Raw genomic sequence first — 22,521 nt, forward strand, 5'->3', positions numbered from 1 at the left:
TGCAGTTGTGTAGTCAAGGCAGCCCCAGCGTGTTTGAATTTCATTCTTCTACTTTCTTCTCGGGGGTGAAGACAAAGTTCACTTGTTGTATTTCCTACCACAGGACAAAAAGGCTTTTTGTGTTTATATTCTTTACTCATAAACCTCACACAACAGCATAGGTCAAATTCATATTTTCCCACACTCTACCTCTGTCACTGGCTTAATCTGAGTAAGTGGAATGTACACGATTCAGGCAGGACTCCCATAGGAAAGGTTCAAATTCCTCTCTCCCACATGAACCATTTCCTACACTGAAAAAGAAATCCCATGAAAGCCTTCCCAGCATGTTGTTCCTGGAGACACCCCACCGCCAAGATACCCTAATGTTTCCATCTTCTTCGGAATCCTCAAAACATGTCCTTTGAACTTAGTGTCAATGAGGTCAAAAAGAATTATTTCAAAATAAATGGTCCAGGGGCTGGAACCTAACACGAAGAGAAGTTGTATTTCGAGTTTAGATAGCTGTAGGCCCATTGAGGCACAACAGGTGCTGTTTTCTGTAAGTTCAAGTTCTTCTTCTTCTTTGGCGATCACTTGTAGCCAAGTAAGATTGTCTTTCATGAACACGGTCTTAACAGTGAGTCCGTAAGTGACTGTGGAGGCCAATTCTGGATCCACACGTCCTTCCACAGTGGGGACATAGGTTTCCAGGTGGGAGTTGATCACGGTGAGGGTTTGCCAAGAGTGCCTTCCTCTTAGCATGTTTCTCCCTTTTGTCCTGAGTTTGAGCATCTTCAAAGTCCATGACACCTTTGCTAAAGGCTGTTCTCCAACTGGAGCGCTCACAGGCCAGTGTTCCTCAGTTGCCGGCATTTATACTACATTTTTAAAGATTTCCCTTGAGAGAGTCTTTAAACCTCTTTTGTTGACCACCAGCATTACACTTTCCATTTTTAAGTTTGGAATAGAGTACAGTGGTACCTCGGGTTACATACGCTTCAGGTTACATACGCTTCAGGTTAAAGACTCCGCTGACCCAGAAATAGTACCTCGGGTTAAGAACTTTGCTTCAGGATGAGAACAGAAATCGTGCTCTGGCTGTGCGGCGGCAGCAGGAGGCCCCATTAGCTAAAGTGATGCTTCAGGTTAAGAACAGACTTCCGGAACGAATGAAGTACTTAATCCGGAGTACCACTGTAGTTGCTTTGGAAGACAATACTCAGGCATCCGCACAACATGACCAGTCCAACGAAGTTGATGTTGAAGAATCATTACTTCGACACTGGTGATCTTTGCTTCTTCCAGTACACTGATATTAGTTCACCTGTCTTCCCAAGTGATGTGTAAAAATTTTCAGAGACACCGTTGATGGAATCTTCCAAGGAGTTGGAGATAAGTGGTCCATACTTCACAAGCATACAGTAAGCATACTGTATCCTTACCTTACCTTTCTGTAAGTACCAGCCCTACCATTAGGCAATGTGAAGCAGCCACCTCTGTGGCAAAGGCCAAGGATTCGGGAGCAGTGGTGAGGTGCTGGAGAAGAGACTTATGAATTGCCAAGCTCCCTAAGCTAGCCTGCTGCCCTCCATTGTGATGGACTATGCTGGCCCATTGAAATAAGATCCAGCAGCCAGCCCAGTTGGACTGTGGAAAGTTGCTTTCTTTTCCTTTGCCTTGGGCTGCAACATATGGTGTGTCTGTCCTGCTCTCTATCAATGGCTGGGTTTCCCGTGGTGATTTTACCTCATCGTAACACTCCTCACAGCTAATTCAAAGACAGTGAATGTTGACTTCAGCAAATGGCATGTCAGGCCGGTGGTATAAATGTCATGGAGAGCTGCTTCAGCCTTGAGCTGTTTTTTCAGGACTTCTAGACATCAGCTATATTAGGAGAAGGTTTATGTTGCTATTACTGTTGCTGGCAAAGATGATCTGTGCAGAGGTTAGTATAGTAAGAGGCTATTTTGAAATCCAACCCAATATTCAGTTTGCGATATGAGTGAAAAGGTGACTTAGCTCTTTTCACCGAGTATGGCTGTTTCTGCTTTCTTGTAAAAATAAATAAATCCTCCTCAGCTTGCATTTGATGTATTTATGCATTTGAAATATGTATTTCACCTTGAATATTTTTGGCATTTTATCTGGGAAATGGATAGCCCTCCAGTTAAGGCTAAGCCAGTTGGCACCAACACGCCACTGTTAATTATGAAGGATTATTATTATCTTAAACCTGGATGTGCTCATTTACTTTTATGCATTTAGTTAGCTGTGCAGATGTTGTCGTTTGCATTTTTTTGCCTCATTGTTATTATATTTTTAATTTTTATAAGTGAGATGTTTTGAATGCAAGGCATACATCCATAAAGTAAAATAAAAATGGATTATGTGAGAAACTGTCAGTCATGTGTCAGTCATGAAGCTACCATCAATCAATTTCACTAGGTAAATTTGAGAATTAGATAAGAAAGAGAAAAAGATCCATTAATAGTTTAGGTTGGGGTGATCAATCTGCCACCTTCCAAATGTTATGTTATGCTGCAACTCCCAAGTTGTCATGAACTGGCAGGAAGGGGAAGAGGATCCCAGTGAAGGGTTTAGCCACGATTGGTACACACCAGGACAAGCTAAGACGGGGAAGAGGAGATTGGGGACTTAGGAGGTACTCAAGGGACATCAGAGGATGCTGCAGGAACAAAAGAAAAGCAAGGCAGAGTGTCAGGTGTGCATGCAGGAGCCAGGCCCTGTGACCAATAGGACTTTGCAAGACTGGGGCCTTCCTAAGTTTGTTCTGAAGAGGCAAGGTGTGGCCTCGCAGGTGAGGTCGATTGGTAACTAACAGCACCCGGTGGTAAGAGCTGGGAAGGGATATAAAGTCAGCTTTCCCCTTCAGCTCTTTGCCACAGCAACACGCCTCCTGCCTTGCTGTGTTTGGCTTCTTGCTTCCTGATCCTCGGACCCTTGGCTTCTTGACTCCCGGCTCTCTGGTCCTCAGACTCTTGGCTTCCTGACTCCTGGCTTCTGGACCCCTATTCCTGCTCCCACCCCGCCATCTTGCCCCCGGTCCTGACATCCCCTGCCGGGACTTTGATCGCCCGTGAACCAGACCGTGACACAGAAACTCTGTGTCTGCTCAGCTTTCACCATTGATGGACCACGGCTTGGTTGCTCTGGGAACTCCACTGGACTGTGATTTTGAGACTGAACCTAGGATTCTACTCCTGGGTCTTCTGCAAAGACAAGGAAATGGCCTTACAGATGGACCAAACCTTTCTCATTGCATTTAAACCTACCGTATATTTGACTATTGGGCTATCTGACTTCTCTCTAGTGTTGCCCTTGGGACTTCCCTCAGAGTATTCCAGGGTTCAGGACACATGTCAGGGACAGGCAGAGCCCTGATAAGTGTGTGGTGGGGGCAGGGTGCTGGAGGCTGGTCCAGAAGAGGGGGTCAGTGATTTATGGGGTTTTGTGCCACCTGCGAGGCAAGAGCCAGGGCAGGAGGAAAGGGAAGTCCAAGGAATCAGAGGTGGGGGTGTAGGGTCAGAAGTGGAGGCAGGGGCTGTTCACATGAGGGGCAGGCTGGCTGAGTCTCTGCCATCCCCTGCCCCACAGTCTCCTAGAACCAAGAGGGGTTTGAAGAGCCAGGTGCAGTGAAAATATATATGTGGGAGAAGTCTCCTACTGCCGTCATAAGGAACAGGAAAGCTGTACCGCTGTTTGTCTCTTTGCAGCAACCAAACCAAAAGAAGGTATAGCAAACGCCCTTTGAGGAGGAAGCATCTGCTGCTACCATGGCAAAGAGATCTAGTGGACCCACCATTTATTGACCTGCTCCCAGCATTTGTTACACCCAACACACACAAAATAAGGCAAGCCCCCACGAGCAGGCAAAATATTAGACCACTACATGAATGAGTGGCCACGGTTATTCCAGCCAGGGCTGGCCCGCTCATGAGACAAGGTGAGACAACCGCCTTGGGTGGCAGGATCTACAAAGACAGCATATTCCGATGTAGATCTTTGTTCCTGATGTAGATCTTAACTCACCCCTTCTTCCCGGGTCAGGAGGGAAGGATGCTGTTTCGTGGTCCACCTCAGGCACCAAACCATCTTGGATTGCCCCCATTCTCAACCCTACTTTACTGAACACAGAATCTGAATCACCCTTTTAACTCAGAAGAACCTGCCCTCAGCTCCATTTTGGAGGGGGGGTTAACTGCCACATGGAGTACTCTCTCAAACAATAACCCAGGGGACAGCAAGCTTTTTCAGGAGGGGGCTGGTCCACTGTCCCTCAGACCCTGTGGGGGGTCGGACCCACCCTCTCCCAAAAGGACCCCCCTAAAAGGACCCCCTCTCCCGAAAGGACCCCCCCTGCTGCCATTCACGCTGCAGCCGCCAACGCTGCCTCATCTTCGGCAGTGTCCTCATCGTTCTCTGCCTTGGCCAGGGGTCTGTAGGGCGCAGAGCCCATGCCACTAGCCTCCCTGCCGCCACCACTTCCTCCCGCTCGGCTCTTGGCCATATGTGGCCGCCTCAGTGGGAAGGAAAGGGCGTTGCCCAGAGGTGTCCATGGCTTCGGATTGGCTGCAGGGGCCTCCTGCAGCCAATCCGAAGCCACGCCAGCGTCGCATAAGTCAGTCCCCGAACGGCAAGGCTGCCGCGCCATGCTGGTTTAGCACAGGGACTGACCGGGCGGCAGGGTCCGCAAGGTTTGCGGGCCAGATTAACGAGCCCAGTGGGCCTCATCCGGCCCCCAGGCCTTAGTTTGCCGACTCCTGCTCTAACCCCTATGTAGTGCTTTCTTGTCCCTTCCCCTCCCTTCTTCGTAAGATATTGGAGGAGGACAGAGTGCTCCCCTGCTCTGGCCCACTGCTTGCATAACGTTTACACAAGGCTTCAAACTGCCGGCGAACTCAAGCTGCATAGCTCCAGATTCACAAGTTTATTTCAAGAGTATTGGAACCCGAGTTCCTGGCTTGCGGACTTAAGGGATAAGCTGTCAGCACTCAAGAACGTATTTATTTCATGTCACATGCAGAATAAGTAGAATGCTTATTCTGGACCAGTGTAAATCAAGTAGATTTTTTTTTGTTGTTGTTTTATTCTGGGAATGTGTTAATCTGAAATGTTTAAATCCAGGTGAGATTTTCAGAAGTCGTTAATTTCACTCTCAACTCACAAACGACGGCGGAACATTTTGCTTTGCTTGTTTTCTGTGTGGGAAAAGGGCTCTGGCTGTTTTGAAAGGGCCAGATCCTTTGTGGGGATTCTTCATATTTTCATTTCATCTTTTACGGAACAAATTAGTTTTATGCACAATACATAACAGATGAAGACGGCTCCTGATCCACAAACCTGCTAAGCTAGAGTTCTTTGATTTCAAGTCATGAGAAGTGTGAATTTCAAAGGACAGTTGCATTTTGATTTGTGCATCATTTTGAAAAGGTGCAAATTGGGAAGACTCGCCTTTAAATCTGAAGCAGATTTCTCTGCTATCCCTGTCTAGGATCTTACGTTGAAGGGCAAGTAAGAAATCTTATAAATAAGAATACATAAGTAATATATATATATATATATACCTGATCCTTTAAACTGGAGATAACAGTATTCAGGCATGTTGTTGTTGTTTAGTCATTTAGTCGTGTCCGACTCTTCATGACCCCATGGACCAGAGCATGCCAGGCACTCCTGTCTTCCACTGCCTCCCGCAGTTTGGTCAGACTCATGCTGGTAGCTTCGAGACCACTATCCAACCATCTCATCCTCTGTCGTTCCCTTCTCCTTGTGCCCTCCATCTTTCCCAACATCAGGGTCTTTTCCAGGGAGTCTTCTCTTCTCATGAGGTGGCCAAAGTATTGGAGCCTCAGCTTCAGGATCTGTCCTTCCAGTGAGCACTCAGGGCTGATTTCCTTAAGAATGGATACGTTTGATCTTCTTGCAGACCATGGGACTCTCAAGAGTCTCCTCCAGCACCATAATTCAAAAGCATTAATTCTTCGGCGATCAGCCTTCTTTATGGTCCATACATCACTACTGGGAAAACCATAGCTTTAACTATCAACTATCAACTATTAACCATGGTCTAAGCCTAGATCTCCAGTCCTAAGACTTGCTTCTTGTGAAATTGGCAAGTTTATTTGTTTTCCTCTGAAATATCTTAGAGGAATTGTACATTCTAGATTCCCTGCCTAAACTAGTAGCACAGCTCTTTCTCACATGGAATTCTGCAGAAATACTTGAAAAGCAATTTATTATTATTTATTTATTTAGAAATAGGGATTAGTGGGGGGGGGCTCAAAAAAGTATATTAACAGAAAATACATAATAAATCACCCCCACCCCACCCCACCCATCCTGGCACACCCTCCCTCCCATTCTCTGTATTTCCTGAGACGTGACGAGAAAACGTAAAGCAAAACAAAGTCATTGCAAAACTGATGAGGATCTATTTAGGGGAGGCATATTAGATTTATGGTGAAGGCAACTTTGTGCTAATGCCCTGTGCCATTACAAACAAATATGATTGATTGAAATTTAAGTGCATCCTGTTTACACAGAGAAATAAAAAAATGCACTTGAATTGGATCAGTGTTTCTTCTTTCTCTGTCTGAGAGGAAACATTGTGGGGCACCATAACGCAAATATTTTTATTCTCCTGAAGGTTTTGGGATTTCTTTCCCTTCCTGACTGAAAATTCTTAGAGAGTTAGTTTGGAGAATAGCTGAATAAATAATTACATTATATTTTGAATGATAAAGACAAGAGCTCCATATATTAACATTTTACAATATGCTAAGGGGTTTGGCTAACGTGAGCAAGTTGCTAGGAAGGTGATTACTTCTACAATTTGGCAGCTGTCCCATAGTACAATGGGGAATTCCTTTAGAAAATGATTCCTTTGTAAAGCAACAACAGCCTTTGCAGGTGAAGACATCTTTTCTTAAATACTATTACGAGAATTGACCTAGAGGCTTTCTGTTTCCAGTTGGACTGTTTGGAATACAGTGTAGAAGAAGAGAATCATCATCATCAAACCTTTTATTGGCATCACATACAACATCCAAAACAAATCAATACAGAATTACCACTTCCCCCAGTGGCACAAAACATTTGCTAAAAGAAAGGAGGCAGAGCAGTCTATCGTCACATCTCTTGGTCTCCAGGGAGATCAGACATTTGCAGTGTATTTTGACGACAAAAAAACCAAATAGAGATATTTAGCCACTAACTTGATGAGCTCCTGATCATTCCCCAGTAATAGAAAATGTATGACCTCCAACTCTGGTTTCCATTTGGGGACACAGAGTTGATCTAGAAATTGCTGACGGAGATCAGCATGTAGGGTAGTTTACAATTAAGAACCATATGTGTAAGGGTTTCCACCAGGTGGTCTTCACATGGGCAAGTTCTTTCTCCTTCCACCCTGCCTGAGAACCTTCCCCAAAGGAGGTTTGATGGATTTGAACAAGAACAGTGGAGGAAATTAACACCAAACTAGAAAAGGTAACATCACTCCTGGCTGAGTTGGTGCTTTTGGCGGTCAGAAATAGCTCCCTCAATACTAAAGAGACTGACCATAGTGTTGCCCTCCCCCAAGACCACTGTGCACAGGGGTGTAACTGGTCTGAATCTGACAACCGAGAGACTACTAATAGCAAAAATAACAAAAGAAGAGAATCGCTCCTGCTCAGTTTTCGCTATCTGAGAAGGGGGCAAAGCTCATATTTATAACATAACAAGTTATGGTAAAAGAGCTTAGAACAGACACTAAAACACACTAGTATTACTGATACAGAAGCCTATTATTACTGATAATAAGCAAAATCACATTTCTGAAGATTTCAAGGAGTTGTAAGAAGGTAGAGGTAGACTTTCATTAAAGAATCTTACCCAAAGGATTTTTCTCTGAGTTGTTTCAGTGGAGAAGAGGAGAAGCCAAGGGGGAGACTTCCTGACATAAAGGAAGCTTGCGATGGAGGGATGCTCTACGGTTTCTAAGGCTGTACAATTTCTGTCCAGTATTTTTATCCTTAAATTCACATTGTTCAGTAACAATATCTCATTTTATTTTATTTTTTGTAATGTAGTTTTTATCATTATTCATCTCTAAACTGCTTAATGTGGCGGCATTGAGATGTATCTTTGTTTATATTAGAGCTCACGGCATGATACATTTACATAAGCAGTGCTTTTTTCTGGGGGGGTCACAGGGGTACGCACACCCCTAAACATTTTGTGAATCTAAGTTTGGCCTCATTGAGGGGCAGTATTTCAATGCGAGTAGGAAAATGAGAGTACCCCTAAACATTTTTTAAAGAAAAAAGCACTGTACATAAGCATAAAAAGAGAAGAACAATAAACACCCAGATAAAAGTTTCTGAATATATTAACAAAGTTGTGTCAAAGTATATATACCAAAATTATCACAGAAATTATATCAAATTTTCAGAATGTTGTGGCTCATCACTCTTAAGTAATGAAGTATCAGCATTTATCAAACAAGGAGATTCCACTAGGTTTCAAAACAAAACAACTGACTTTAGGTCAAGCTTGTGAACTCCCCAAGATAACAGCTTTGGCACTCAAAAAAAAAAAAAAAAAAAAAGTTCATTATGTGTTCAGCTTGTCTTGTGAGCTCACAGTAGTAACAATACTAGCTTAACCAATGTCCTGTCTGCTTAAAACCTTTCTTTGCTCTTCTGGAGACAGGAGTAAAGCAAGTGAACTGCAGGTGAGCAAATATCTAACCAGGTTGGCAGACACAGATTAGAAAACCCTGAACTAAGAGGAAACTGCCAGCTGAAGAGGAAAGAATGGAAAAAGCAAAGACCAGAGCAGGGGTCAGCAACCTTTTTCAGCCGTGGGCTAGTCCACCGTCCCTCAGACCATGTGGGGGGCCAGACTATATTTTGGGGGAAAAAACATGAACAAATTCCTATGCCCTACAAATAACCCAGAGATGCATTTTAAATAAACACACACATTCTACTCATGTAAAAACATGCTGATTCCCGGACCGTCTGCGGGCCGGATTGAGAAGGCAATTGGGCTGCATCCAGCCCACGGGACTTCAGTTGCCTACCCCTGGACTAGAGGTCAACTCTTTCAAGCTTAACATGGGTGAATATTATTCCTATTTCCATCCTTTCTCAATATTTCAAAACATACTTATCAAGAACTTCACATTGGAATTCAATGGGGCTTACTTGTGAAGAAAAACAAATGTGCTTTAGAAACACCTAGGTTTAAATTCTCGAAGCTATGGCTTCTTGAAAGCCAATAAGTATTTGGGGGCCACATTTTCTTTCCATACCACAGAAAACTGCACAGAACAAAGTGTTTTTGAAAGTTGAAAATGTGCACAGTTTTGCACAGCGAAGGAAGGCATTGTATTAATGTTATTATTTAAATGTGCACTAATGCTTTCTCTGTTTCCTTTTCTTCCATCGGCTATTAATACCCCACAAGAATTATGCACAAAGGTGTAAGCATTATTTCTTCCATTGCTCCATGCCAAGAAACAGCTGGTGGGTAAATTTGCACTTCCAAATCTATAGGACCTGAGAATGGGACTAACTAAGGGGTGGGTCAATTCAAATCCTAAGGAAAGCCTGTCCAGATGCTGACTATCTGGATATTTCATTATCAGCGATGAAAAACATCTGCTTCCTTTTATAACAGTGGAGGGGGGTAAGGAAGTGAACATTAATGAATTCTTTGACCCAAATAAACTACCTCAGTGGGTAAGCTAAAAATCCATGGGTGGGTAAGAAGGAATGGTACAAATATTTTATTCCGCTTTGCATACTAAGCCTGGGAGACAATGTCACCTGAGCGTGGCACAAAACAGCACCATCTAGCAGAAATATCAAGGTCATTTCTTCCACCAGAAGTGGAGCTTTAGTGTCCCTGAACTACCTTGATCATAGCTGTCAACTTACAGATTTGAAAATAAGGGACCAGCAGCCAAAATAAGGGAGCTGCAGCCTCACCTGTTCCAGGCACTCCAATCTTCCTGTCCTCCTGCAGTCTGGTCAAACTCATGCTGGTAGCTTTGAGAACACTGTCCAACCAACTTTGTAACCAGAGGTTCAACTGAATAGAATCTGAATCACATGCACCACAAGGCCTATGCAGCCTCAACTTAAGATGGCTCCCTGGTCTGGCTTTGCACTGCAAAGTTTGCAGCAGCACGTACAACAAAATGGTGTCCAGCATTCAAAAACCTCCTCAGCTTGCATTAACTAGCCACACACAAGGCATGCAAGCTCCACCCCCCAGTTGTTCTTAGACTTCTTATTGGGTGAGCAACACAGCCAAGAAGCACAGTTGGAGCCTCCCTCCTCCCTGGCCAGCAGGGAGGGAGGGAGAGGAGCTGCTTCCTTTGAAATTTAAGGGACATCATTTAAGGGACATTTAAGGGACATCCATCAATAAGGGACAGCAGCAGGACATGGCGCTGGAATAAGGGACTGTCCCTTCAAATAAGGGACACTTGACAGCTATGACCTTGATCAACCCACCTTCCCTTAGTTTTTTAGCTGTACATTTCCTCCCTCATCTGTAAAATGGGAACTGGCCATGGCCTCGCCATAGGTCCGGATTTTCGCAGACATTACTGGGATTTCAAAGACAGGGGGGTGCGCCTGGGTCTTAGGGAAGTCAATTGAAAAATCACGTGGTTTTTCTGGTGTTTTTGTAAAAAGAAAGCTCAACAACTTTCGGGGTGTCCTGCTGGTTACTTTTTGAAATATGGCAACCCTAAAATATAAGTCAGCATATGTGCTCCAGAGACCACCAACTTATGTGTGTTATGTTTAGTCGTTTAGTCGTGTCCGACTCTTCGTGACCCCATGGATCAGAGCACGCCAGGCACTCCTGTCTTCCACTGCCTCCCAGAGTTTGGTCAAACTCATGTTGGTAGCTTCGAGAACACTGTCCAACCATCGCGTTCTCTATCATCCCCTTCTCCTTGGGCACTCCATCTTTCCCAACATCAGGGTCTTTTCCAGGGAGTCTTCTCTTCTCATGAGGTGGCCAAAGTATTGGAGCCTCAGCTTCAGGATCTGTCCTTCCAGTGAGCACTCAGGGCTGATTTCCTTCAGAATGGATACGTTTGATCTTCTTGCAGTCCATGGGACTCTCAAGAGTCTCCTCCAGCACCAGAATTCAAAAGCATCAATTCTTCGGCGATCAGCCTTCTTTATGGTCCAGCTCTCACTTCCATACATCACTACTGGGAAAACCATGGCTTTAACTATACGGACCTTTGTTGGTAAGGTGATGTCTCTGCTTTTTAAGATGCTGTCTATGTTTGCCATCACCTTTCTCCCAAGGAGCAGGCGTCTTTTAATTTTGTGACTGCTGTCACCATCTGCAGTGATCATGGAGCCCAAGAAAGTAAAATCTCTCACTGCCTCCATTTCTTCCCCTTCTATTTGCCAGGAGGTGATGGGCCCAGTGGCCATGATCTTCGTTTTTTTGATGTTGAGCTTCAGACCATATTTTGCGCTCTCCTCTTTCACCCTCATTAAAAGGTTCTTTAATTCCTCCTCACTTTCTGCCATCAAGGTTGTGTCATCTGCATATCTGAGGTTGTTGATATTTCATCCGGCGATCTTAATTCTGGTTTGGGATTCATCCAGCCCAGCCTTTCGCATGATGAATTCTGCATATAAGTTAAATAAGCAGGGGGACAATATACAGCATTGCCGTACTCCTTTCCCAATTTGAGCCAATCAGTTGTTCCATATCCAGTTCTAACCAACTTATATACAAGTAAATAATATGTGGAACTTAACATGGGCCGTTGTAGTGGAACATCAGGGCCATGGGGTCAGTGGTTAGGTGTAGTGAATATGTGAATTTCATTTTCCCTCAGCCTTTATTTTTCCCCTCTTAAATTCAGTTCACCCCGTTCCTACATGTTTGTGGGTTTTTAAGGCCTCAAATAATTATCATCATCATCATCATCATCATCATCATTATTATAGGTGCAACAACTGATGTTGAAAGTTCCTCTGGATCCAGCCCAATGTCTCCATACCATTTGTGATGAGCATAAGCTATGTTTGCCAGAGTTTCCAAGGTCGTTAGCCTGACATTCCAGCTTCCATTTTAAAAAATACAACAATCGAACACCGTCTTTAACAAGTCAGCAACAACTCACATGAAATACTTGGCTTTGTTTGCTGCTTAAAATGCTTTATAAGTCTGGCATGAGGGCTTTGCCCCTTAGGAGCTTAAAATAAATACAGCGAAGTAGTAGCGTATTAATGTCTTAGATCGTGATAAAAGGTTAATGTGTCACTGCTAGGGGTGCAAACTTTAATTGGTAGGTTAATTAGTGTGGGCCAATTTTAAGTAGCTGGAAATCAAGGCATACTTAGAATGCTATTTTTAGTTAAGATAATAGAGCTCTGCTTTATACTAAGTCTTGCTCGACACCGTCTATTTCTTTAACAAATTTCTACTCCCCTTTTATGAAACTTTCCTTGCATAGTAACGCTCACATGCAAAAGCAGCAATATATAAAGCAACATAATTAAAACAAAAGGTCACAACTTTGGTGCAGTTTTTAAAAATAGCAGTCAGTGATAAACATTAAGGAATCAAAACAGCACAGCCCAATGAAATCATACCGTCACAAAACAACATAGCACAGTAACAGCTGCTTGAGTAACATCCTTAAAATTATGGGAAGTCAGCTGTAAATAAATAGCATAAAAGCCTGAGTGATAAAAGTTGTAAATTCAAATTGGAACAGAGTTCTATGGATGTGGCCCCGCTACAAAAAAACCCCACAGCACACCAGAAGGACCTCGGACGTGGGGCTTTTGGGTGAAGTCAGGCCTTCAAGTAACTTGGTCTTAAATCAGCTGGGGCTTTAAAAATCATTACCAGCACTTCAAATTGCCTAGTCAGAGGTTTAGAACGCAGTGGGTTTCACACCCCTGGTATGTTACTATAACAAGGAATAAAATTCTAGAAAATTGTGTTCCTTTTCAACACATGGTATATTTCGTCTGTTGGATTTGTCGGTTATCTAACACCTGAATGCATTAAAAAGGCAACTATAGTGAAATGTTGGTAAAGTGCCACATTTATTTATGTTTGCTAATTAATCACTTGGCAAGGAAACTAATATAATATTAGTAGTAGTAGGAGGAGTGCTTTTTTTCTAGAAAGTTGTTACAGCAAGCGACACACTTTTTAACAACAAAAAAGAGGTGTTGGTACTGAGTACAATGGTGCCCTGCAAGACGAATGCCTCGCAAGACAGAAAACTCGCTAGACGAAAGAGTTTTCCGTTTTGGAGGTGCTTCGCAAAACGAATTTCCTATGGGCTTGCTTCACAAGACGACAATGTCTTGCGAGTTCCTGCTGGTTTCCCCCCCTTTTTTCTAAGCTGCTAAGCCACTTATCAGCTGATCCGATCAGCAGATAAACCGCTAAAAACCGCTAATAGCGCTAATCCGCTAATCCGTCAATGGGCTTGCTTCGCAAGACGAAAAAACCGCTAGACGAAGAGAATCACAGAACGGATTCTTTTCGTCTTGCGAGGCACCACTGTACCCATGAGTATCCCCTGAAAAAAGTACCGATTCTAATTAGTAGTAGTAGTAGTATTTAAATTTCTATGCCTCCCCTTCATCTGAGGATCACAAGACAATTTTATACAATATAAAACCTCAAAAATACATACCATAAAAATGAACAAAAACAATACCCCCCCCTCCCCAGTTTAAAAACCCATAGATTGTTTAACTAGCCCGGGCATAGGCAAACTCGGCCCTCCAGATGTTTTGGGACTACAGTTCCCATCATCCCTAACTAACATCATCCCTGACCACTGGTCCTGTTAGTTAGGGATGATGGGAGTTGTAGTCCCAAAACATCTGGAGGGCCGAGTTTGACTATGTCTGAACTAGCCCAAGGCCTGGGAGAAGAGGAAAATTTTTGCCTGGCACCTAAAGATATGCAACAAAGGCACCAGGCAAGCCTCCCTGGGGAGAGTATTCCACAAATGGGGAGCCACCACAGAAAAGGCCTGTTCTTGTGTTGCCCCCCCCCCAAACCTCTTGTGGAGGGGACACACGAAGAAGAGCCTCAGATGAGGATCGCAGGGTCCAGGTCAGTACAAATGGGGAGAGGTGGTCTTATAACCTAGCTATGGCAGCTTTCTCTAACATTGTGGACTGAATTGCATTCTGGGATATCTGTTCAGACAATTGGAACTGCAGATACCTCTTTCTCAGCTGTGTTTAGCCCATTTTCCAGTCATGTTTTGTGACGTACACTTCTTAAATTCTACCACCTTTTCCTTTTGATGGATAAAAGACAGTGTAACGCAAAAGTTTGAATTCTTTTAGGCCTGTCGTTAAGATGGTTCGCTTGTGGCGTTGTACTTTCTGCTCTTTAAGGCCAAGACAACAGCCGCTATCTTCTTGACAATCGCAGTGGTAAAGGCAGCCCTGACAGGATGGCAGCACCATTTGAGAACTTTGGCCAGCACCAGTTTCCACGACGCCTTTCTCCACGATGCAGGGTTACTCTCCCGCTTTTATCCACAAAGCTTGTTTTACAAATGCTTGCAGAAATTTAAAGGAGCGCCCTGTGTTTAGTAGGAACAATGACACCATGTTCTTGCCAACAAGTGTACATCCACCTGTATCTCATAGAAGATAAATGATCAGAGTTATATCTGGTCACAGCAAAAACTGGCAACAGATGTATTAGGATCATTTATTGTTTCTATATCACTTACAAATGGTAAACTTATGGTATAGTTATGCTTCCTCTGACAGGCTACATTCTGATATCTCCAGGAAATCTGTTGGAATCTCAGCAGCCCTAGTTTATGAAACCTGGGAAAAGATCTGGCCATCCTATCCACTAGGATCTTTGTCTACACAAACACTGAGTCAGACTGGTACATGCACGATCTTGCCCAATTGGGCATCCTTCAATCGCACTTTTTAATCACAGTGCAAATGCTACATGTACCAGCAGGCTGTTCATCTTGAGTCTTGAGAGTCCCATGGACTGCAGGAAGATCAAACCGATCCATTCTTAAGGAAATCAGCCCTGAGTGCTGACTGGAAGGACAGATCCTGAAGCTGAGGATCCAATACTTTGGCCACCTCAGGAGAAGAGAAGACTCCCTGGAAAAGACCCTGATGTTGGGAAAGATGGAGGGCACAAGGAGAAGGGGACGACAGAGGACGAGATGGTTGGACAGTGTTCTCGAAGCTACCAGCATGAATTTGACCAAACTGCGGGAGGCAGTGGAAGACAGGAGTGCCTGGCGTGCTCTGGTCCATGGGGTCACGAAGAGTCGGACACATCTAAACGACTAAACATAACACACATAAGTTGGTGGTCTCTGGAGCACATATGCGACTTATATTTTAGGGTTGCCATATTTCAAAAAGTAACCAGCTGGACACCCCGAAAGTTGTTGAGCTTTCTTTTTACAAAAACACCAGAAAAACCACGCCATTTTTCAATTGACCTCCCTAAGACCCAGGCGCACCCCACCTTTGAAATCCCAGTAACGTCTGCTAAAAATTGTCTGGTAAAAATCCGGACCTATGGCGAGGCCTTGGCCAGTTCCAACATGAGTCTGACCAAACTGTGGGAGGCAGTGGAAGACAGGAGTGCCTGGCGTACTCTGGTCCATGGGGTCACAAAGAGTCAGACACGACTAAACGACAACAAGTTCAAGAATCTTCTGCAATGTGCACCCAGACACTGGTACCCAGACCCTGCCAGAGTGAAAGATACCAATGCTCAGCTGCAACAATGTGCTTGTAAACACAGAACTGAACAGTTCTACTGCGGGTGGCAAACCAAGTTAAAGAGGAAAACTTCTACTTGAGGTTCCAGTTTAACCTGGCACAGTGGCAACCTTGCGCAACTGTTGCAGCAAGAGTCTTGATAGCACAAGGATGGAAGAATGAGGAAACCCCGACAAAAGAACGGTGGCAAGAGAAATTGTTGAATTATGCAGAACTGGCTAAATTGACATACAAACTGTGAGATAAGGACAACTGTGACTTCAAACAAGAATGGGACCTTTTTGCAAACTATCTAAAAAGACAGCCAAATGAACTGGACTCCTTGGCAGGTTTTGAATAAACATACACAAATTTATTATGGTTAATACAGTAGATAGATAATATATGGATTTATACAATTTTACAGTATGCAGAGAACAATATGTGTTGAGAAATCAGAGAGAGGAGCTGAGGGAAGTCTGGGGGGAGGGAGGGAGGGTTTGTTGGGGAGGTGGGGGGAAGGGAAAACATAATGAATATGATATGTTTTGATATTTTGTTATGTTGAAATTGTTAATAAAAAAGTTAAAAAATAATAATGCAAGCCCCCCCGCAAAAAAACCTTGCACAACTGTTATCTCTGCCAGCTTTCCATCTATAGGTTGTACTGTGCACATACCTGCAGCATAAATTAAATGGTAAAAGGTGCTCCCTTGGTTGTGATGCCATAAAGCAGGCATAGGGAAACTCGGCCCTCCAGCTGTTTTGAGACTACAGTTCCCATCATCCCTGACCACTGGTCCTGTTAGCTAGGGATGATGGAGGATGTAGTCCCAAAACATCTGGAGGGCCGAGTTTCCCTATGTGCCTGCCATAAAGGCTTATTGTTTGTGCTGTGTCCCATCACAGAACTATAGCTCTGGAAAGGGGCCATGAGGGTCTTTGAGTTCAACCCTCTGCAATGCAGAAATCTTTTGTTCATCATGAGATTCGAATCCATGACCCTGAGAATAAGAGTCTCAGTCTCTACCAACTGAGCTCTCCTTGGTGTCTACCATATTTTTCACTCTATAAGACGCACCTTTCCCCTCCTAAAAAGTAAGGGGAAATGTGTGTGAGTCTTATGGAGCGAATGCAGGCGGGAGGCTCTGCTCAGCGCTCCCTTTAAAGAGCCACGTCGAGTGTGTGTGCGGCTCTTGGGGGCTTTTTCCCGAGCCGCACACATGCTCCTGCACTCTCTTTAAAGGGAGCACGGCTCTTGGGGGAGTCTTAGCCGCACGCAGCCTCTCCCGGGCAGGAGAGGAAGGCTCCCCTTGCCTGGGGGAGGCTGCGCGCGGCTATCCCATAAGCCAGGACAGCCAGCAGGATCGCTGCGCAACGATCCCGCTTGCTGTCCTGGCTTCTGGGATTCAGAATCCCCCCCCCTTGATTTCCTCTTCCAGAAACTAGGTACGTCTTGTGGTCTGGTGCATCTTATAGAGCAAAAAATACGGTAATTTATGTGGCCAGAGATTTAACAGTAACAAATGTTTTCTCGCTAGATAATCCTCCCAGCTCCTCTTTCTATTTCACACACAAAGATGGCAAACAGAGGGTGTTAGGATGTGGGGACATGCCCCCCTTAAGGGCCCTTTCTCCACGGGTATTGTATGACCTAGGTAGCATGAGAGGAAGGACTCAAGGCTTGCGAGATCATCATGTCGTTGCCGAAAAGGAGCCCTCACGCTGCAGAGAGGTCACCCAGGAGCCTGGTCTGGCAGAAAGTGCCATTGACAGCGTTGCCTTTAGTGGCCTTGGCAAATGCCCTAGTTGCTCTCATGTCAGCTGGTGGTGCCCCTGCATGTGGGAAAGGAATAACAGATTTAATTTGATTTACACCTCCATGTATGCCAGTTGTCCTGAACTAAGGCCAGAACTCCCTGTTCTCGGTTGGGTTATTTTCAGGGTCGGGAAAATGCACATGACAAATTTCAGGAAAAAAACAACTGCATTTTCACACATTCTAGAAAGAAACAAGCTGTGGTTTGCTGTGCTGTGACAGAGGCTCCTAATTTTAACTGCAGCCTGGTAAACAGATGCTCAGTGTCGGCTGCGTTAGGAATGTGTCTGTCCCAAGAGTCGGCTGATGGAAGGATATAATATTGGAGTGCTGGGCAGATACTTTGGCTGCAATCCTAAACATATTTACTAGGCAGTAAGTTGCATGGAGATCAAGGGGACTTGCTTCTGAGCAGTCATGTTCAGGATTGCGCTACCTGTGGAACTGAATGATAAAAATTAAGGCTGCAAATTTTGATCTATCTGGTTGGTTGATTAAAAGCACAATCCTATGCAGGTCTCCTCTGTAGTAAGTTTGTATAGGATCGTGGTCTGACACTTCAGTTTATCTTTGATACAAAAGGTAATCAATAGAGCCATAAGTTAAGAGTATGCCTGTTTATTTATTTATTTATTTATTTATTTATTTAATTCCATTATGATTCTGGTGTGTTAGCATTTCTTTAAATTATCCGCTCTATCACTATCTCAATAAGAACCCTTAATGGAAGTATTTAGGTAGCGTGTTTTTGTTCTGTTTTTTGTTTGTTTGTTGCATTATCATCATCAATCAATCAAAGTACAAGTCTGTCAAAATATAATTTCAACAGCAACAACAAAAGGGATACATTAATGATATAAATATGATACCTTGCATTTTTTATTAGTGCAGTGCATATTCCACAACATGGGGACTACTGCCTGCGACACCCTAAATCCAGTGCTGGAATGGGTTTAGCCACTCAGCCTTACGTAACTTCCTAGAGAGCCAGTGTGGTGTACTGGTTAAGAGCGGTAGTCTCGTAATCTGGTGAACCGGGTTCGCGTCTCCGCTCCTCCACATGCAGCTGCTGGGTGACCTTGGGCCAGTCACACTTCTCTGAAGTCTCTCAGCCCCACTCACCTCACAGAGTGTTTGTTGTGGGGGAGGAAGGGAAAGGAGAATGTTAGCTGCTTTGAGACTCCTTAAGAGGAGTGCAAGGCGGGATATAAACCAGAGCCAGGGCCTTTTCAACACTGGCTCCAGCCTGGTGGAACGCTCTGTCTCATGAGACCAGGGCCCTGCAGGATCTGATTTCTTTCCGCAGGGCCTCTAAGACAGAGTTGTTACACCTGGCCTTTGGCTTGGAATCAGTTTTATTCCCTCCTCTTCTTTCCTTTTTCCTTTCTCCTTTTGTGTTAGAACTCCTATTTGGGGACATCCCTGGCTTTTTTCTGGCCCATGTAGGACCAGTCTGGATAGTTGGCCTTGGTGAAGACTTGACGTTTTCATCCCCCCAAAAGTTTTTTATTTGAGTTTCCACTGAAATGAGGCTGCATTTTAATGTTTTTATGTTGTATTTAATCTTGTTTTTTAAGCTGTATTTCAATCAATTGTTTTTATCTTTGGTATTAGCCACCCTGAGCCCAGTCTTGGCTGAGGAGGGTGGGGTATAAATAAAATTTATTTATTATTATTATTATTATTATTATTATTATTATTATTATTATTATTATATCAAGTCCAAACTCTTCTAGCAGACAGGAGGTAGGGATGCATTGAGGCTGGTGTTGTCAATACAGCCGTGGTGGGACGCAAGTGGTGGCAGATGTTGCAGAGGGCCCAGTTGATGCAGATTTAGGACTGCTGTTTGAAGGTAAAAATCCCACTAGGCATACACTAGGCATTGGCTCACCTAAAGATCTAGTCAGATCTCAGACCATAATATTTTGTCGCTGCTGAAATCTAGTTTAGCTGGGTTGAAAAGCATGGAAGCTGCTCCTGCAGTTAATTAACCAGCAATACCTTTTCTTGGCTAACTCGCTCCCTGATGGATTGAACCTAATATTAACAAGCACTAATTATGCCTTGCACACCCTCTTATTTTTTACCTCCTACGAGCGAGTGCATTGACAAGCCCAGCAGCGTCTGAAAAGCCTGCCTTTCCTCTATGGATTCCTCTAGCACTCCAGTCTCCTCAAAATAGTCTGGAGATTAATGCAAGGTGATATTATTAGAAGCAAGCCCTTATCCCCAAAGGCTGCTATGCGTCGAACACACTGTCAAACATTCTACATTCAGACCCCGTTTTTAATTTCCCAAGTCTGACCTGCGCGTTGCAGATCCTCTTAGCACTAAGCAATAATCACACTAGGTTTGGCCTGCGACTTGGCAGAGGAAGAAGATTTTGCAGTGCAAACACAGCTTGGATGCAATGTCCTGATTCCGAACAGAAGGAGGGAAAATCAATAGTGAATGGCATTTCTCTAGCTCTCAATGTTGTGTGCATTAACCCTTGAGAGGGCCTTATCCGCACTGGCTTTTGATCATGAGTCTGTGCCAACTCGAGGCTCTTTTTCGTATGCCTTTTAACCGCGTGCGCAGCTGGAAATCAGAGCAGGCATGTGTTGGTCTCAGAGTATTAACTGTGCCTAAAATAGCATGGCTATGAAGTGGGGCAGATTTCTCCCACCTCATTTTATTGCACTATTAAAAAAAACTCATTCTAACTGGAATCCTGCAGATCGGATATTGCTGCTGCCACTGCCTGCAAGAAAAGCTGATCGTTCCAGGCTACACAGAGCTTCTCTCCCGCTGAAGCAGCCCAGCCCAAAGACTGGCATGCAAACAATAGTGTGAAGCATTTTAAGACGCTCATAAAACAGGATGCTAAGCAACAGGCTCACACAGCCCGAGGGGCGGCAAAACCCAGTAAGCAAGAACAAGCAGAAGACAGAGAGCAAATGTAGTCGGATTCTGTCGTGAGAGCCAACTTCTTGTAGTGGAAAGCATGCAAGGTCGTGGAGTCTGAGAAACTGCATTTCTGAGTCTTTCAGCACAACGTGCTGAGTTTCTGTTTCCTGTGTTGCTTCCCAGCAAACTACATGGCAGATGGGGATTATTCCAAGGCCCCCCCCCCCCGCTGGCCTTGATTTCAGGAACAGCAGCAGGGACTCTGGAAAGCTAGGTATATTTGTTGCAGAAGCTGCCAGCTGTGTGGCGCTTTGAGATGTGGTGACTCCCTGAAGAGATATGCCCATATCCAGCAGCTGCAAAGACCTCACAGGCTTTGTAAAACATCATCTTCCCTTAATCAGAAACACAGAAAGCAATAGCTTATTTAACTTATATGCAGAATTCAAGATGCAAAAGGCTGGACTGGATGAATCCCAAGCCGGAATTAAGATTGCCAGAAGAAACATCAACAACCTCAGATCTGCAGATGACACAACCTTGATGGCAGAAAGTGAGGAGGAATTAAGGAACCTTTTAATGAGGGTGAAAGAGGAGAGCGCAAAATATGGTATGAAGCTCAACATCGAAAAAATAAGATCATGGCACTGGTCCCATCACCTCCTGGCAAACAGAAGGGGAAGAAATGGAGGCAGTGAAAGATTTTAAATTCTTGGGTTTCATGATCACTGCAGAAGGTGACAGCAGTCACGAAATTAAAAGACGCCTGCTTCTTGGGTGAAAAGCAATGACAAACCTAGACAGCATCTTAAAAAGCAGAGACATCACCTTGCTGACAAAGGTCCGTATAGTTAATGCCTTGGTTTTCCCAGTAGTGATGTATGGAAGTGAGAGCTGGACCATAAAGAAGGCTGATCGCCGAAAAATTGATGCTTTTGAATTATGGTGCTGGAGGAGACTTTTGAGAGTCCCATGGACTGCAAGAAAATCAAACGTATCCATTCTGAAGGAAATCAGCCCTGAGTGCTCACTGGAAGGACAGATCCTGAAGCTGAGGCTCCAATACTTTGGCCACCTCATGAGAAGAGAAGACTTCCTGGAAAAGACCCTGATGTTGGGAAAGATGGAGGGCACAAGGAGAAGGGGACGACAGAGGACGAGGTGGTTGGACAGTGTTCTCGAAGCTACCAGCATGAGTTTGATCAAACTGCGGGAGGCAGTGGAGGACAGAAGTTCCTGGCGTGCTCTGGTCCATGGGGTCACGAAAAGTCGGACACGACTAAACGACTAAACAACAATAAAAGCAATAGCATTACTACACCACAAGGAATAGCAGTGAAATGTGATTTGTGTTCCTCCCCATCGCTTGATCTTTTATTGCTCTAAAAGCATTTCTGGTTTAAACAGAACATTTGTTGGTTTCCTCCCCCCAGCCCTAAAGGCGACTCCCTGAAAGGCAATGTCGCTTCTTAAAAGGTCACTTACAGCATCAAATATAATCTCTCGTCCTAATTCAGTTCTTAAGACCACAAACCAAACATACCAGGTGAGTGGCTGCATATATTGAAAGCAGCCGCTGAGATTCCACAAGGCTGTCCTTGGGTTATCTGTAAAGTAAGACCCAGTAATGCTCAAAACTACAAATCATCTATACAGTATTATATTGCACTGAGACTGGCTGCAAGTGATGCAGTTGTTCTGAACGTTGAGTTTCTTTGGGAATTAACCAGTGTACTCCCTGGATTAGATGTGAGAAGAAAATGTGGTCAGTTTGGAGAGAATTTAAACCTCTAGCAGAGGACTAGAGAGGGTTTCTAGAGCAAAGAGAAGCTAAGAGACAGGTATCCTAGGCAGGAGAGGAGGAGGCTGATGTAAGAGTGCAGAACAGGAATGACTGCTCCCCACATTAAATGAGGGTGCCCTTTGCGTGGTTGCACACAGCCCCCTGGACCCTATGCGGCACCATTAGCACAGGCTTGGCTTCGCCTTCCCCAGGTGGGATACCTGGAGGTCTCTGCCTACCTCAGTCAGTTGCCCAATCCC

This window comes from Podarcis liolepis (genome assembly GCF_965112155.1).
Source record: "Podarcis liolepis genome assembly, chromosome: 12".
Taxonomy (NCBI): Eukaryota; Metazoa; Chordata; class Lepidosauria; order Squamata; family Lacertidae; genus Podarcis; species Podarcis liolepis.